Raw genomic sequence first — 19,702 nt, forward strand, 5'->3', positions numbered from 1 at the left:
AGGAGACTGCAACAAGTTCAACTATTATATAATTTACATACAAACTTACGAATTAGGAACAGGAGAAGGTCAATTGGTCTCTTAAGCCTGCTCCACCATTCAATAAGATCATGACTGATCTGATTGTAACCTCAACCCTACATTCCTACCTACCCCAGATAACCTTTAAGCCTCTTATCTATCTACCTCTGCCTTAAAACTATTCAAAGGATCTGCTTTTTAGGAAGAGAGTTCCAAAGACACACTAACCTCGAAGAGAAAAAATGCCCCTCATCTCTGTCTTAAATGAGTGATCCCTTATTTTTAAACAGTGACCTCTAGTTCTAGATTCTCCCACAAAAAGAAACATCTCTCCACATCCACCTTGTCAAGACCCCTCAGGATCTTAAAGGTTTCAATTTAGTCACCTTTTACTCTTCCAAATTCCAGTGGATACAAGCCTAACCTGTCCAACCTTTCCTCATAAGACAACCTACCCATTCTTGGTTTTAGTCGAGTAAGATTTCTCTGAACTACTTCCAATGCATTTACAACTTTCCTTAAATAAGGAGAGCAGTACTGTACACAATACCCCAGATGTGGTCTCACCAGTGCCCTGTACAACTGAAGTATAAGCTCCCTACTTTTGTAATCATTTCCCCTCACAATAAATGATAACATCCTATCAGCTTTCCTAATAACTTGCTGTACCTGTATACCACCCTTTTGTGATTCATGCACTAGGACACCCAGGTCCCTCTGAATCTCAGGGGTGGAATTGTCCCAGATTTGTACTAAGTGCGGTAGCAGGCAGGTGAAATGCCATTTTACCCGCCGGCCACAATGATAGCTTTTCATGCCATATCATCCCAAACCTGCTGCATTTAATTATGCATTCCTGGGATACACGTCATTTCAATGGTGGGCGGGCTCTGATTCACCTGCCACAGCACCACCTCATCATTTCATCATGCCAGGCACTACATTTAAAGTACAGTCACGCTCAGTGCATCCAACCCAGGACTGCAGCAAAAAGGGCATAGCCCCTAAAGCAAGAAGACTGTAGCCCTCGAGCATCTTTTGAACGCTGTGGAGGCCCGTTATGATGTCCTTAATCCCTGCTCTGGCCACAGGAGGGGTAACTACATTACCACTCCGGCTTGGTAGGCGATGGCCGTAGTGATCAGTGCCAATGCTGGGCAGAAGAGGTTGGCCACCCAACGCAGATAGAGGATGAATGACCTCATCCATGCAGCTTGGGTATGGCAGTCATTTCATCACTCTAAACTCTCACACTCAAGCCCATCACACATTCACTGGCATCTCACTCACTGCCAGCTCAAGGGGCATCATCACCCATTCTCACACACACTCCCTCACATGTCCATCTGGCCTCATCTCCTCTGGAGGCTACTTCCTCAGCCCTCACCATCTTGAAACCACTTGCACAGATCAACATGTGCCCCCACACACCCCCTGGGATACCCGCCTTCCCTAGTATAGCTGTCATCCTGTAGCCTCTTCCCTTGCCTGAGGCCACTCCTCCCCCTTCCCCAAGTAAGATCTTGACCTGTATTCATTGAAAAGCCACTCACATATGGCTGATCTGGTAGGTAGAGACCCGTGAGCCCGCCCTAATAGAGATGTGGTGCTGTCTCTGAAGCCTGACGCTGATGAGTGTGACTGCTGACCGAGGCAAGGTAGGCAAACAAACCTTGAAGTCCTGAGTGAAGTGCTGCTCTCCAAGTGCACGGATTATGTGCTGTTGTGAAGCACTTTGGCATGTTTTCCCGCCGACAGGGTGGACGATCCTGTGGGGTGGGGGTGATGAGTCTGGCGGGCTGGCCTTATGCATGCTGATGTATTACAATGAGGTTCCCGAAGTCCAATGGTGGGGGACGTGGCCTGCCATCAACAGGTGGAGTGGACAATCTCAAACTGGTTTCACAACGTTGTGAAACCGATTTTTGTTCTTCTCGCCATATTGTCCGATCACGCCAACAAACACGCCCCACGCAAGGAAAATCCCGGCCCAGAACTCTGCAATTTCTCACCATTTATATAATATGCTTCTTTTTTATTCTTCCTACCGAAATGGACGATTTCACTTTTGCCCACATTGTAGTCCATTTGCCAGGTTATTGCCCATTCACTTAACCTCTCTATGTCACTTTGTAGCCTCCTTGTGTCCTCTTCACAATTAACTTTCCTACTTATCTTCATGTCGTCATCAAATTTAGCAACCCTTCCTTCGGTCCTTCCATCCAAGTCCAAGTAGAACTTGTGGCAAGAATTGACAATCCTACTTCAACAGGAGTGAAAGAATTACACATTCCAGGAGCCACTGCATTCAAGATATTAATTGGGAATGTTGAAGATACCAAGAGGGTTGCGGCCAGGTTTTTGAGGCCAGGATGAACAACAATATACAGACTTTGTTAGCCCAGCAGGCTCAGTTGCTGTGGTCGCTAACTGCTTGACACAGGGGTATAGATTTCATCTATAGATTTCAAACTTGGACAGAGTTTGGGATGGGCACAGGACCTTATTGCGTTGCGTTTCAGAGAATTGTTTCCTCTTTGTCTTTCATGAATGGTGCTCAGAGGAAACAGCATTCACTTGAGTGTCACCTCATTCCATGCCGGTTGTATAGTTGTTCTGTTAGGAAACTAATCCAAAATATGGAATTTTGATGAATGCCACTTCCAGGTTTTCCTTGGTGCCAAGTGCAGTTTTTGTATCTCCAGCAACCATTTTCTGGACATGAAAGGTAAGTTATTCACTAATGGAAATAGTCAGGTCTGATGGAGCAGGGATTTTTGAGGTCAAAGCCTCAATTTTAACCAACTGTAGCTGAAGAGATCAGGGTGAGCAAGGCGTTAAAATAAAGGGAGAATACTTACCTCCCAGCCTCCACATGCAGCCAACTTTATTCCTTGGTTTTGAAGAACTTGTAAGGTGCTCACCACAAGCGGACAATATCCTCATAAATATTCAGAGCTCAGGTCTAATGATATCATCTGGGCAAAATCAGAATATGTAATAGCCAGTTGATCCTACTTTTACACTATTTCCCAAAGACAACATTATCCCCTATTCAGTTCTATTGGACATGGATCCATAAACAAAACTGCTGTTAATTCAGCACTAAACTAAACAAACCTCGAAGCCCTGAGCAAAGTGTAGCTTGCACGTCTCTTCTGTACAGTTGTGAGACACGTCAGCGTATAATCATGCCGACGTGCTTGGTTGATCCAGTGTGGAGCGATGATTCCGGCGTACTGGGCTTATAATGATAAGAAAATGAATTACAATGAAGTTCAATGGTGGAAAATGTGGCCTGCCATTGATGGACAGAGCAGACGATTGCAAACTGGTTTCACGACGTTGTGAAAACAATTTTTGGCTTTCTCGCCATATCATCCACTGATGCTGCCAAACACACCCGCTACCAATAGGCACGGAAAATTCCACCCTTAGCCTTTAACTCTGAATTGTGGTCTTAGCAATCAGTGCTGTGTGGAACTCGTGAGGATCAATAAGACAAGAGCACAATGGGGGGGCCATTGCTCATGAAATTCACGAGCTTGTAAGGCTTGAAACCTCATAGCTGTTGGTCTGTCTATGTGAAAATCCTGTGCTCAAAGCACCATTCTTATGAGCCTGATTTCACTGCTTCACAGGTGATTGCCAAATTTTTGGAAGTCATTTCACCTGTTGACATTACTCACCCTCACCTGACTTTCCCTGTTGTCAGCCTTCACTCCAGCATGTGAGTAGCTTATGCAGCTCTACCTTGGATCTCTGATGGGAAACAAGGAAAGCTGCAACAATGCCACCAGCACCAGAAGCAACACCCACAGCAACATCAGCTGTCTGCTCCTCAGCCATATACCACTCCACATGGCAAAGGGAGTAGACACAGATGTAGCTGATAGGAGGCATTGCCCCCAACACAGGGTCTACAGGCAGAGAATCAGTTTTCTCAACACATCTGAGCACCATTGTCTCATGAGACTCGGGTTTTCATAGCAAGTCATTGCTGAGATCTGCAGCCTCCAGGGACAAGACCTCCGTCACTGTGGAACAACTAGACATGCATTGCCAATGGCTGTCAAGGTGGTGATCACTGTGCGGTCATCCCTTGTTTTTTGTCTCTTCCTGGAGCTCTGCACACTCTTCTGAAGGAGAGAAAGCAGAAAGTTATGAGTGTGAGAAATGGATTGTGCGGATAGGAGGGAAAGACAATATTTGTGTAGGGCGACTGTGAGGGATGGATGCAAGAAGACAATAACATGGAGGCGAGTATGAATTGTGAGCTGTTCAATTGCAAATGTATGGAGGTGCCTTAAAGGCAGAGGAATGAGCGGAGCTGCAAGATGTGTTGGTCTGGAGGAGTGCAGTGCAGGAGAGTGGAGAACTCAGAGTATGGAAGTTGACACCTGAAAGTGGGAGACCACTCATCTTTGCTCTCCTTTTGCAGTCATTGAATCCCTTGGTGCACCATCTCCAGATTCAAGGGACCGCATTCATGCTGCTCACTTCCTCAGCCACTTCCATCCATTCCTGCTTGGTTTAAGAAGATGGCCTCTCCCCCACACCCAAAGGAAACAATACTTCACTTCAATACGTTGGATCTCCAGGAAAGGGTCAGAGGCCCAGGGGACAGCCCTGTCATTGTCGCCTTTCTATTCCTCTGGTTCCTAAAGCCTCAGAAAACAACGTATAAGTCACTCTGACCCCTGCTTGGGTCTCTTTCATTAAAAATCCTTCCTCTGACAGAGTGCAGGTCATCAATGCACTCTCATTCTGTGATTGGCTGGGATGCTAACACCACGGGTGAGTTAAAGAGCCACATCAAAGTTCATTTCTCTGACAAACAGTTACCCCATGAAGTTTAATTGCTTACTAAAGACTTACTAAAGATGGGCAATGATGACATCATCAAAGGTTAGCAATTTAACACTTAATGTTTTAATCCCTTTAAACACAGCACCTAGAATCGAATTCCAGGCATTTATGTTTATGCTTCTTATGTCTAGTTTGCTTGAAGTTTGTGGGCCTATTCCAGGCATATATGTTTATACTTCTTATGTGCTAGTTTGTTTGAAGTTTGTGGGCCTGGAAGTTTAGAAAAGGCAGTGTTTAGATTGCCCAGATTAATTACCTACAGGAAAGTCACAGGAACTCCTCCTCCTCCTTCAGGTACCATGCTCTAAGAGCTAGACTTCCATTGGATTTATCCATGATTATGTTTGGCAAAGTACTGCAGTGGTTTGCCATTGCCTTCTACAGTATGGCTGACCAGGAAACTTCCCACTCTTACCACCTCCCATCAGGCATGTTAGAAGGATTTACAGGCTGATAATCAACTTGTTTGGCCACATTATGAACGTATCTCTCATAGCCATCAAGTCTTGAGTGAGACTTGAATCCAGAGCTTCTGGGCTAGAATAGGGATGCTGCCACCACACCTCAAGACCCCGATACCAGGAATTCACCATTTCAATCTGCAACCTGATCTACTGAGCAGACAGCTAGGACACCCTTCCAAAGCCAGCAGTGTCCTTCTCATGGGGACTCAACTGCAGTACTGTCAGGTGACCTGAGCGGGAATGCCACTGTAGCTTCCCCATTAGGTGAAGACATTGGGAAGAAGTGCCAGAGCCAGACCCAGTTAGGAGAAACCCAAACAGCTAAGTGCTCCTTCAGTCCCAAATCTGCATGACACAAATCAGGAGAGTGTTCTGATGTGAGGTTTTATAAGATAGAAATGGTTCACAACTGTCTCTTTTAATTCAAGGTAAAATGGCATAATGAGAAAGGTAGCTCTGCCTGCCAATAAGCCAATGTGGCTTGGTTACTATGGGGAAAGGGAGCTGAGGTTAAGTGCGAATGAGATTCACATGCCAGGTTTAACACCTGAGAATCAAGGACAGTGCATCTGGCTTTGTCAATGGATAGACTTACAGACTCTCAGGCAGTCTGCTCAAAAATCCTGAACACAGAGAGAGAGGAGAGAGAGAGTGAGAGAGAGAGAGAGAGAAAGACAGAGACAGCACAGAAACAGAAGCGGCTGCAGTCAGCAGAGAAAAAAGGCTGTTTCTCTGTTAGCTACCAGACAGAGTGCGGGTGGGAGGGTGATCTCTGGTTGAAGAGATGGCACCCATAGAAATTTAAGGACACAGGAAGAGTCATCCAGATGGGGGAAGGAATCACAAGAGTGAGCCTTGCTGTCTGAAAATTAATTTGGAAGTTCTCAGAAGACTGAGGGAAAGGTCCTTAAATGGCCACTAGATGTTATGACTAAGCAAAAATGAAAAGAAGTGAACCTGTTGGAAGGTAGAAGTAACTTTGGACTGGTTTGTGTATCGAAGAGCATGTTGTAACATAGAAATGCAGCATGAGGTTTTTGAATGCGTTAAAATGCTAATAAGGAATGTTTTTTTCTGTTGTTTATTGTAGTAGTTGTGCACTAAGTAATGTTTAGTCGTGTTGACTTTAGTTTGTTTGTTCCAGTAAAAGCCTTAAAACTTGAAATCTTGTTCTATTTCTTTAAATCTGTCACTGGGAATTCAAATTATATAAAGTTATCAGTCTCTACAGGGACCATAAGAACTGTGATGGAATACTTTACACTTGCCTGGATGTGTGGCGCTCTCAGCAACATTCTAAAATCTCAGTACTATCCAGGACTATGCAATCCACTTAATCTTCAACTCTCCCACCATGTTAAACATCCATTCCCTCCACTACCCATGCACTATTGCTGCGGTGTGTCCTATTACAGAATGCACAACAGCAGTCAGCAAGGCTTTTTCAACAGCATCTTCCAAGACAAAGAGCTCTAATATCTAGAAGGACAAGGACAGTATGCGCATGGGAACATGATCACCTCCAAGTTACCCTCCAAGCCACACGTCAGCCTGATTTGGACAGATATCATCGTTTCTTCGTCAATGCTGGGTAATAATTCTGGAATTCCCTCTCTAACAATATTGTTAGATATTTTGTGCACTACAGTGATTCGAGAAAGTGGCTCATCACTAACTTTGTGAGGGAACTTCAAGAAATGGGCAATAAATTCTGGCCTTGCAAGCCATGTCCACATCCCTGGAATGAATTTTGAAAATCCCAGCAGTTCCTCTTGGATCATAACCCAAGGAGTTTTGTGGATTCTGTTGTTCATAATAAATTTGGCAAATATTTGTGTTCTTAAGTGTACCACAGAAAAGATGGATTCAGTCCACCATTCTAACAGAACATGTATCTAAACATGTCATTATGAGGAACTTATCCAAAGTGCAGTTTATTATAAAATCATAACAGGCTAATTCAACCTCATGCCAAAATTTACTACATCTATGACTGTTGCACATGTGAAATAATTGTTCAGTCAAAATCATTTGGATTTGAAGTGGAAACACATTGACCAGAATTTTACCAGCCCATTGGAGACAGAGGGCAGAATTTTGCCCTTGGATGGCGGGCAGGCCCTGCCAGCTCGGTGGCAGACGGGCAGCTGAACTCCGCCAACAAAACGGGGCCGTCCGCCATTTTGAGCAAGCCGGCCTATTAAGACCTGCCCACTGGCCTTCCCAGCAAGAAGTGTTATGCGCTTCCTGTGCTGGAGGTGGAGGGATTCCCCATCTGTCAAAGTGCGCTCTTTCGCACTTGCGCGCGAAACAGCACACTGCTCCCTGAGGCAAAGTCCTGTCTCAGGGAGATTCGTGACAGGTAAGAAAAGTCAAAAAATAGAGAAATATTAAAATTATTAAGATGTCCCTCTCATGTGACAATGTCATACAAGATGGACATGTTAATAAGAAACATAAAGTTTATTAAATTTTTTTAAAATGGACATGAAACTTCATCCCGCCAGTGGATGAAGTTTCATGCATAATCTGGAGCCCACTGGGGCTCCTGGCCTGCCCGCCAGCCTTAAGCTTGGACAGGCAGGGTCTTTAACAAGGTTAATTAGCCTGTCAATGGCCTTAATTAACCATTGACAGGTCGGCGGGCCGACAGCTAGTTTTGCTATCCGCCTGCCCTTCCTGAAGATTTAAGTGGACTGGAATGACATCGGGGTTTCGTCCCGACGTCGTCCCGTGTCATTTTCCCCTTGACATGTGGGCCCCGCCCCCAAATCGCCGAAGGAAAATTCCTGGCCAGAGTGGGAAGTGGGAAGAGTGGCAAAAAGGGACTAAGAGGGAAATCCAACGTGGTCCCACTGCCGGGCAATATTCCCAGTGGCGGGTACAGCAGAAGCTCAGCCATGCAAGGACCAGAAATATTTAGCCAATTAATCCAATTAATTGGTGTATTGACTGCCATTTTACCAGGCCACCGAGATTTTGTGGCAATGGATCACACCCCACCTCCCCACCACCTCACGGCATGCTGAATCCACAAGCTTCATTGAGCTGGCCTTCCCGCATCTTCCCAGGGAGACTTTCATTTCCAGGGCCTCCATGACCCATGGAAGGACCATCTGGTGGCAATGAGTGCCCCCACAACCACCACTGGTGTGTTCACCCCTACAATCACCAGTGCCTGCCTGCTTGGCCCGGACACTTCAATTTTCTTTCTGCTGGCCCTTCGAGGACACCTCAATATAGAGACACTCTCTCTTTCTCCTAGCAGCTTCAACAATGGCCACTTCTAGAAGTAGCGCTGCTAAGGCAGCAATGATGCCAAGCCCCCTGATTGGTTTGAAGGGGTGAGAAAGCAGCCCCATTGGCAGCCTCTTAATTGGCACCCACTGGGAAAATTGCTGCCACAGTCTAAGGATTCTCCTGCGTGGACCCAGGATTCAATGTGGTCCCAACATCAGGACTCGTGGTGTGTCAATAAAATCTCAACATTGTTTCACTTCAAGCAACAAGCCATAACTGTGATAAGGCAGACTATTAATAGACCACAAGTGTGATTAACCGTGTGCTTTTGGGGAAAAAAACATATTTTATCTTGTGGTGATGGCCTCTTTAAGAACTAGGATCTGATTTCTGGTTAAAAAAAGGCTGACTTCCAGTAAATGATCTTGTGACCAAATTGCCTGGGCAATAAACAATAGAAAAAAGGATCAAACATATGCTAATTATCAGATCAGTAGGTTCCTTGCATGATCTGTGTTCAGTTTAGTTTTGGTTTTTTTAGAATAAACTGGCTGCAGAGGAGAGAACATCACTCTGAAACAGAGTTCAGTTGAAATTGTGTGTGTTGGCTTAAAGAGTTTAAATCTCTTGCTAACTGAAGGATTCCTAATAGTAAGTTGGACTTCTGGTATAGCCAGGCTGAGAGAGACAGAGAAAAAGAGAGTTTTACATACAAAACTCTAGCTTTAAAGAATATTAGAATCAGGGAGGTTCTGACTAGAGGTGACTATACTTCAGATACCAGAGCCATCTGTGTTGAATGGGGGGTTTGCAACATGCAGGTTGAAGGAGATTTGAAGGAAAAAGGAAGCCAGAAGTAAGCAGAAGGCCCAAGAAATCTCAACCCTTATATGAACCTTTGAAGCAGCACTCGGAACAAGCAGTTAATCTTCCAACTTTTGAAACTATCTGACTTGAGCTATGAGAAGTGTCCAGTGAATGTAGAAAGAAAGTGGGTTTAAGGAGTTCCTTTTAGATTATAAGTAACTTGAGTTCATGGTACTTTTAATATCATTAACCTACTGATTATTTAAAAAACAAAGGCCAGGACTTTTCACTGAGCGGATGGGCACATGCAATGATGTTGGGCGAGCGCCCCAACATCATCGCGCACTCGCGTGATATTTTGATCAGCGGGCGTGCGCGGGTGTTGGCAGTGTGCCCGCTGACAATTACAAGGCCTATTAAGGCCATTAACAATCCAATTGATTTAAATTTTTCATTGCCCGTCCAACCTTACGGTTGGCGGGTAGGTGAAAAGGCCAGGTGGCCTTTGCAGTTTTTGTGAAACCTCATCCACGAGTAGGATGAGGCTTTGATCTATCATTTTAAAAAAAATTTCATCTTAATTTCTAACATGTCCTGTTCATGTAACAGAGTCATGCGAGGGGACTTTTTTTTTTGCACCTTAAAATTCTTTCTTTTTTATTTTGAAAACTGTTCATCTCCCTGGAGCAGCTTTGTGCCTCGGGGAGCTTTTTCAGCACGCACCCATGCACATGCACGAAGCTCGTGCTCACCCTCCTCAACCCCCACACAGGCTGCGCTGCAGCACTCGATTCATGCTGGGCGAGCCTTAATTGGCCCGCCCAGCATGAAATCGCGGTCAGGCACCAATCACAGGCAGTGGTCAGCTTCCTGACCACCCCCACCAAGCCTGCCCGATGAGGGCAAAACTCTGCCCAAAGTGTAGAAGTTAGGATTCTTGTTCTTTGAATTTGGTGTAGTAAAATTCCTTTGTTTTAAACTGCAACCCTTGTGGCTTTATTCTTTCAGTAGATACCTGGGGTTTTGGATTCTTACAAGAAACTAAACATATTACTGATCTCTGCCAGGACCATAATACAGGGAAGTCTGCATTGCGTTGTAGTCAGACATTGCCACCCGTCCATATATCCAGCTGTTCCTATAGGGTGTAAATCCAAATCACAGCCTTTTTTGAAATTGAGGCAACCTGAATTCAGAAACCAGATTAATTTCTACAATGGGCTGACATTGCCAGATGTAACCACTGCATCTGAGATACTCAAACTGTTATTGGTTACAGCTCCATAACCACACGAATATCAATAAAACAATCAAAATTCTTTAAAAAGAAGCAGTTCAAAAATTTCCAAGCTATTACATATTGACAAGGTACATTCATGACAATGAACAAGCACTACAAGCAATTTTCATGTACAGCACACATCAGGCAAGCATTGAGCTGAGCCATCGTACAACCCATCCAGTGGCACTAGCAAAAGGCCTGAACCATTTTCATGGTCAGTTTATTTGTATTAGATCAGTGAGCTGCCAATACACAGGATGGGGGTTTTGCATCACACTCCAAGCAGCCAGCCATGGCCGAACGGATTATTTTTGGGTCAGAGGGCCTCCTCTAGGCCCCACAAAAATAAGTGCCATTCTGGCGTTTTAAGAGTGGTCACTTTAAGGAGAGTTGATTAGGTCACTACACATCCAGTTCCACTAAGCAGAGCATATACAAAGCATTGGCACATGAAAATTAAGTTGCAATCCTACAATATTTAAGATCCCGGTATAATAATTTTAATAAGGCTCCCACCCAAATCAAGTCTTGCTTCAAGTTTGCGTCAGGTGCATCTCAGGTGTCCGGTGGACGATAGCTTTTATTTTTAAATGTTCATTCATCTACTGACCTGTTTTTCAGCATGAATGGGGCTGTAAGCAGACAGAAATCATTCCCATTCACTTTTTACTGCAGTTTTAAAATAAAGTCTGAGCAGGCCAACAAAAAGGGAATGGGGCATGAAAAGAAATACAGCTCTGGAAAATCTCTTCCTCCAAAGCTATAGTAGTTAGGTCATATTTTCAAACTTTGATGGCAAATATTTATTGTATCAAAGCAATTTAGTGTTTTATTCGGGGCTTTGACGTTGTTCAAAGCACTCATGCCATTTTGTGATAACAATTATTGCTATAAAGATGGTTCTATGAGAGATAAGAGCACCAAAGTAGAGCAGAGGATGACATAACCAGCCTGCAGCTTGTTTTAAAAGGTCTGAAGAATGAATTGTGAACAGGGCAGATTGATGAGGACTGCTGGCATTGTACATGCCTGCTCAAATATAGTGTCAAAGAAGACTCATGCTGTTTAAAGAGGACAATTTGATAAACAAACACGCCATCAGTGCACTGATGCTCATAGAGTGGAGGGGAACTGAACACAAGTGTTTGTTTAAACTAGAGCTGTGTTAAATGACACAATGCCTGGGTGCACCAACAAGCTGCAACACAACGTCATAAAATTTGGGTGAGCGCTTAGAATATCTTAAGCAGCAAACTGCCAACCTCAATAGTGATGGTATCAACTGTGGCTCCATGGGTAGCACTGTCAATATTGAGTCAGAAAGTCCCACTCCAGAGACTTCAGCACGAGATCTAGCTTGACACTCCAAAGCAATACTGAGGGAGTGTAAAACAAAAACAGAATTACCTAGAAAAACTCAGCAGGTCTGGCAGCATCGGCGGAGAAGAAAAGAGTTGACGTTTCGAGTCCTCATGACCCTTCGACAGAACTTGAGTTCGAGTCCAAGAAAGAGTTGAAATATAAGCTGGTTTAAGGTGTGTGTGTGGGGGGCAGAGAGATAGAGAGACAGAGAGGTGGGGGGGGGGTGTGGTTGTAGGGACAAACAAGCAGTGATAGAAGCAGATCATCAAAAGATGTCAATGACAATAGTACAATAGAACACATAGGTGTTAAAGTTAAAGTTGGTGATATTATCTAAACGAATGTGCTAATTAAGAATGGATGGTAGGGCACTCAAGGTATAGCTCTAGTGGGGGTTTTTTTATTATACAATGGAAATAGGTGGGAAAAGGAAAATCTTTATAATTTATTGGAAAAAAAAGGGAAGGGGGAAACAGAAAGGGGGCGGGGATGGGGGAGGGAGCTCACGACCTAAAGTTGTTGAATTCAATATTCAGTCCAGAAGGCTGTAAAGTCCCTAGTCGGAAGATGAGGTGTTGTTCCTCCAGTTTGCATTGGGCTTCACTGGAACAATGCAGCAAGCCAAGGACAGACATGTGGGCAAGAGAGTGTAACACTGTCAGAGGTATTGTCTTAAATCTAATCCCTTTTTGCCCTCTCAGGTGGATGTGAAAAACCCCATGCCACTATTTCAATGAAGGGCAATGGAGTTCACATTTATCCTTCAACTGGAAAATACTTTGGGATGGTCCTGAGGACTTGAAAAGCACTATATAGCTGTGTATTTTTCTTTCTTACATAGTGAAATGCTAAATGGAGATCAGCTCTCTAATAGCTTTCTCCTATCAAGAAAAGCCATTATCTGCATGAAAATTTCCAATATGCACTCCTGCTGTGTGTGGCACTGCACCAGAATGTTAATTTATCAGCTATATCCCTGATGTTTTTAATTAAAGATAATGTAATATTTTGTCAAAATGTTCTCCAAGCAGGCCAAACATTGCATTCCGATGAAGAGTCATTATTGGACTCAAAACATTAATTCCGCTTCTCTCTCCACAGATGCTGCCAGACCAGCTGAGCTTTTCCAGCACTTCCTGTTTTTATTTTAGATCTCCAGCATCCACAACATTATGTTTACTAGCTTGACTGTGTAGATTTATCACACTAGTAAAACTCTCATGTTGCTAAACCCAGGACTTCTTCCAGTGCTGTAAATCCCTAGGATTGCAATGCTGCTAATTCCAATACATTCTTTCAATGCTGCTAAAATACAGTCCCAACACCAGTGCTGCCAAACCTTAGAACTCCCTTCATAGTACTGTTAATCACCAGAATATCTTCCCAGCTCTGTCAAATCCCACGAATGGCCCAAGTGCTGCCAAGCCCTAAGAACCCTTCCCAGTACTATTAAAGTGCAAAAATCCTCCCTTCTCCACCATGCTGTTTAGCGCCTGGGCCTTCTGGACTGCCTAAATCTTAGGACGCCACCATAATCTTGTTAAGCTCTAAACAGGAAATTTGGCTCCTCTGCACCCAGTTTTTCAACTCTACAGGTGTCATTTTAGCTTCAAGCATCATCTATCACACACACACTAACAAGTCTACTGCAAAATGTGCCAGGCACCATTTTGCTGAGGGGATTAGCACATGCATAGGGTGTGGCTGCCACAAGTCTGAAAAATAGGTGGATCGTGGCATTAGTCAGTGTGTAATGCTGATTTGATGCCAATGCTGCCACTTTGGAGCTGTTGAACAAACACTTAGCAATTGGAAGCATTCCCTACTAGGGCTATTTATAAAGGGATCATCAACTACTTGCAGGTCGGTTGCTGATTGATTTTTGTTGGCTGTTGCCACAATTGTATAAGTATTTGATGGCTTCTAGCATTATTTAAAATTACCAGTCCACAGGGAGTGGATTGGCACTTGCTGAAGGGCTTGGTCCTGACTTCAAAGATTCTGTACAACCCAGAAATGGCTGCAGAAGTATACATTTCCCTTGGGCCACAGCATGACAGAAAGAATGAGCAGAAGTGACAAGTGAGGTGGATAAGCAGTCGGAAGAAGGGGCAGGAGGAGAGGAAGGGCTCTGAGCAACAGGTCATACCTTCCCAGAGTGTTCAGAGAGCAACTCTTCTAACTGAACCTCAGTAAGGGACAGTTCATCAGATATCTCCACTTCACTAAGGCCACCCTCATTGAAACCTGCCACCTGCTGCAGCCAGGCCTGCAGCCACCGTGCTGGGTGAGGCAGTATAGCCAGTGGCTTGAAAGATGACCATGGCCATAAACTTTAACACCAGTCTCATGGGGCAACACATCAGCCACCTAATCTGTTGGAGGAGAAATTTAAGCACTCAGATCTGAAGCCATGATGCCAGCAGTCTAAGCCTACACAGTATCAAGCATGGATCTAATGAGCTCCTTGTGAGATGTTGGATGGCCTCACTTGTGCTGCAATGAAAGCTGTGATATTTACCACCAGAATCCTCATTATGGTTGGGTCCGCAAGTGCTGCTATTGCGTTGGCCAATACTTCCATGCTGGAAAGGATGGGTGCTAAGTTCTATCTGATATCCAGTGCCAGGTTAGAGCCAGACTCCTCCCTGCTCTTTGACAGTGACAAGAAGCTACTTGGCAGGTTTGCCAATGCACCCGACATCTTGGTTTGCATTCTCATCAGAATTCTCCTGTAGGCTGCCCATTCAAAGTCCTCAACTGAGTCCCCTGCAGCAGAACTTGTCTGCCACCTCACCCTCCAGTGAGCTAGCGCATGACCTATCTTCCCCCCAGGCCTAACTGCAACCCCCTTGTGCCCAGTGACTCACATGAAGATCTCAACTTTATATCATTCTCTAAGGTACCTGTAACTGGGCTGGTGGCTGCATGTGTCAGATCAAGTGGTGGTACATCTCCATCACTGATGTGGGATTGCTCTCTCTTTTTCTCCTGGGGCTATTGTGCCTGGGAAGGTGGCAGTTCTTGGGTATCTGAAAGCATGAAATCCACAGGGGAGGGTTGGCATGACAGAAGGTGGGTATGGTGGAAAGTAAGGGTCAGGGTTATTGAGGTCATTGAACCTCTTGCAGCACTGTCCCAGGTCCTTGGGCCCAGACTCTGGGAATTTACCTGCCTGGCCACCTTTAGGAACACTGCTTCTCTCCATCTTTTGGTCTCCTGTATTAATGCCTCCAACTGCACCAGAAAATCTGGGAGACCCTCTCTTGGTTGCTGCTTCATTTGGTGTACTCCTTCTTGCAGCCAAATCCTGTACAGTCAGCTCACAAATCAGAAGACCATGCACTCAAAAACAGGAGCAATCCCATTTTTAACCCCTCATTTTGCAATTAGACACTTAACAGTCTTTTGATTCAACACTGAGTTCAACAATTTCAGATCATATCCTCTGTCACCATTTTTTCAGATGGCGATGATTCTGCTGTGTCCATTTTCATCTCCCCTGAGCCCATCTTTTGTTTCTTTACTTTTCCCATTACCATCTTCTTTTGCCTTGCACAATCATTCCTTTTTGAACTGTCCTATTACGACTGAGCTGTGGCTCTGTTGATAGAACTTGCATTTCTGAGTCAGAAGCACAGAAGTCAAGACTGGGAGTCCAGTGTAGTACTGGAAGTGCTGTTCTGTTGAAGGCGCAGTCTTTCAGATGCACTGAGGCCTGTCTACTCTTTTAGATGGATGTAAAAGATTCGGCCTACCGCTGGCCACTTAAGTGCCTGACTGACACTTAATATGGTGGGCCTTCCCCAAAGGAGATGTTCTCCACACTTCCCACCCCACCATCTTGACTGGGTTAAATTCCACCCATTAAATCTGTTTCTCCCCACAGGTGCTGCCTGACCTGCTGAGTATTTCCAGCATTTTCTATTTTTATTCCAGTTTGGCTAGACTGGGTTTAGTATTTCTTCCTAGAGGTATGTTTGCTTTTTTATTTCTTCTGTTTAGGTTTCAGACCTTGTAAACAACCGGATTTTGTGACCTCTCCCTCACATAAACTGACCTTTCAATTCCGATTCACTGTTGCCCTGTTGTTGACTCTGCTTTTTCTCTGTACAAACGCTGCCTGAACTGCTGTGCGTTTCCAACAGTTTCTGTTTTTAGACCAATTTTCGTGCTCCCTTGGTTAAACCTTGAATAAACCAATATGTTTATTCCTGGTCTGTGCTTTATCTTAAAACTGAGATGTGTTGCAGTAGGAACATTTTACTCATTTGGATGTGATTTGGTAGAGTATTAGTTCAAGGAAGTGACAGCTCAGAGGAGTTAACTCTCAAAAGTGGCCAAAGAAATAGTTTCTATTTTTATAATAGATGTAGAATGTTTCTCATTTTGACATTATCAGGAACATTGGCCGGAAATTTTCTCCCCCGTTGGTATCGGGCGTCATGGCAGGCATGAGCGGACAATATGGCAAGAAGGCCAAAAATCAGTTTTATGCCATCATGAAACCAGTTTGCGATTGTCTGCTCTGCCTATCAATAGTGGGTCACCTTTCCTGCCATCCAACATGGAGAACGTAACTTCAATGCATAAGCCCAGCTTGCTAGAATTATCCTCCCACATTGAATTTACCTCCCACATCAACGTGACTTCAAAATGACGTGATTCACAACAGCATTTAAAAGGTGTGCACCTGGCGAGCTGAACTTTAAGGGAAACTCAGATGTGAGTGCATATTAATGTCGCTCATTAGGCTTCAAGGAAGAAGCACCGCGCATTCAGGTGCGGGCACAGGCAAGTTGTTTTTTCCTGGTTGGCTAACAGTGTGATGCAGGGGCAAGGGCTGCACTGCGGTTGGGATGAGGTGGGTGGGTGGGGGGTGGTGGTTGCAAGGCAGCATGGTCCTGCTGGTAGTGCACTAGCACAAGTTTGCAGCGGGGGGAAGCGGCCATGCATTAGGGGAACCTTGTATTAAGTGAGCATTCTCCCACAGCTGAGACAGTTCAGATGCAGCCATATTGACATGCTTGGAGTCAGACCTCTAGCTTATCTGCCCATTCAAGCAATGCAGAGGCATGAAATTGCCACCAAATACTCCTGAACTTTTCACCCCTCAGGTGCAGACTGCAAATAAATGACTGTTTTAGGGAGCTGCAGAACAATTGGATGACTTGACAAGTTGTACAATCTCATTGTTAAAACTAGCCATGGAGCAGTCACTAGTGGAGGCGTTCACAGCCCCTTGCAACGTCATCATTCCGTTTGGACCTGTCTCCCCCATGGTTCAAGCTAACAGTGCAGCCTTGCAGTGTGGGTTAGGAGAATGCCTGCGCCTGAGCTGAAAGCACAGCATGCAGTCCAGTGGGCAAAGCTGCTGCCAATCGGTCAGGTAGAGTGAGGTGGGATGGGTGGGGTTTCGGGCAGCCATGCAGCACAGTAAACTCTGGCCATTCAAGTGGTGGCCAGCACTCTCTGGGACGCTTTAAGGGGCCTTCACACATAACCATGTGAGGTTCTTAATATACCCAAGCTAACCCACTTTTCTCATTCTTTCATCCTGCAGGAGGAGCACGTCAGGAGCATGGACCCGAGGACAGAATCTTTGGGTCGGTGAGCGGGGGTGAGCCCTGCTCGCCGACATGTAAAATGACATGCGGTGACTTCGGGCATGCGTCCCAACATCTCCGAGCATCATTCCGATGTTTCGTTCAGGAGGCACACACTGGAGTCAGCTGCGCGCCCTCTGAACTGTCAAAGGCCTATTAAGGCCATGTAAATGTCAATTAAAATACTTAATAGAGCTGCCCGTCCAACTTTAAGAGTGGCAGGCAGGCAAAGAACCCAGGAGGCCTTCATATTTTTCATGAAACCTCATCCATGGGAGTTTAATAAAATGTTTTAATAAAATTCATTGACATGTCCCAGCTCATGTGACACTGTCACATGAGAGGACATGCCGTAAAAATATTTTTTTGTCTTTATTAAAATTTTTCAAACTAATCTCCCTGAAGCAGCTCTGTGCCTGCGGGAGATTTCTGTGCTCATTCGCGCGCATGCACAAAAGAGCGCAGGCCCCGACTCAACCTCCTCCCCCCGCCCACACAGACAGTGCTGAGCACTTCCGGGTGCACGTTACGCTGGGGGGGCCTTAAATGGTGGCACGCAGCCAATGGTGAGTGGCAATCAGCTGCGCTCCCGTCTGCATCCGCTCTCGTCCAACTGCACCCCCCGCCCCCCCCACCCCGACGGGGAGAAAATTCTCCCGCTAGTGACCTTGCTGCATGCCTCGTGGTGTACAGACAGCAAGGGGCAGCTGGGGCTCCTGAGGATGCCACTGAAGGGCCACAGCGAGCTTCATGGGTCGGCGCCTACCTCGGCCCAAGGTCACAGATGACCGAGAACCAGTGCTGCCAAAAACTGCACATGTCCAGGGAACTGGTCAGTCACATCTGCTACCTGCTACAGGATTTGACACTCAGAGGGCAGCCACTGCTAGTGGCCATGAAAGTGATCATGGTGCTCAATTTTTACACCAGTGGCTCCTTCCACAGCTCTACAGGTGACCTCTGTGGGATCTCGCAAGCCTCCACCAACAAATGTATCTAGGAGGTCATGGAAGCCATATTCGTAAAAGCGCACAACTTTGTGCATTTCGCTGAGGATCAGGAAAGCCAGGAAGAAAAAGTGCCGTGATTTGCGCAGATCTCAGGTTTTCCAAAGGTGCAGGGTGCCATCGACTGCACTCACATGGTGCTCGGATCTCCATGGCAACAAGCAGTCACCTTCGTCAACTGCAAGAGCTTTCACTCGCTAAATGTTCAGCTGGCCTGTGACCACCACAAATGCATCCTGCAAGCCTGCGCACAATTCCCAAGGAGTGTCCATGACTCCTTGTCTCAGATCCCTGATGTCTTCCATGGTCCACAGAAGCTGCAGGGATGGCTCCTCAGGGACAAGGGTGGCTGATGACACCCATGTAGCAGCCTCAGTTGCAGCAGAGTGATGGTATAATGAGACTCATGCTGCAACCGCACCTTGGTGGAGCAAACCATTGGGATGTTGAAAATGAGGTTCCAGTGCCTGGGCCGATCTGGTAGAGCCCTGCATTATAGTCCACAGAGGGTGTCACACATCGTCATTGCCAGCTGCGCGCTCACAACCTGGCGCTGCAACGGGAGGTGGACCTGGCTGAGGAGGAGTTGCACATCTCCACCGATGAGGAGGACCTCAAAGGGGATGAGGTCCTCAAAGGCAAGGGCAATGAGGCTTTCATGTTGTCCAGGCAAGGCAGCTTCGCTCAGCAGAGGCCCTCATAGCTGCTAGATTCATGGAGATGATGATGACATGCAGTGAGGACAGTCCATAGATCCTCACACAGTTTATGTGAATGTCTGACTCCTGTCAGGCTGATGGTAGATTACTTGTGCTCTGTGAACAGGGTCATATCATGGAGATGCAGCGGGAAACTTTAACTTCTCCTGATCCTATGACATCCTTCGTGAGCTTTACCATTCAGGATCACACTGTCGCCAGACACAAATACTGATGAGATGGGCCCAGCCGCACCTCAAAGGTGCTCAGAGCACACAGAGAGAATGACAGAACTCTGTGCCACCGGCCCAGGACATTCTGGCAGCAATGATAAGCCCTATCGAGG

Source organism: Carcharodon carcharias, chromosome 2 (genome assembly GCF_017639515.1).
Source record: "Carcharodon carcharias isolate sCarCar2 chromosome 2, sCarCar2.pri, whole genome shotgun sequence".
NCBI lineage: Eukaryota > Metazoa > Chordata > Chondrichthyes > Lamniformes > Lamnidae > Carcharodon > Carcharodon carcharias.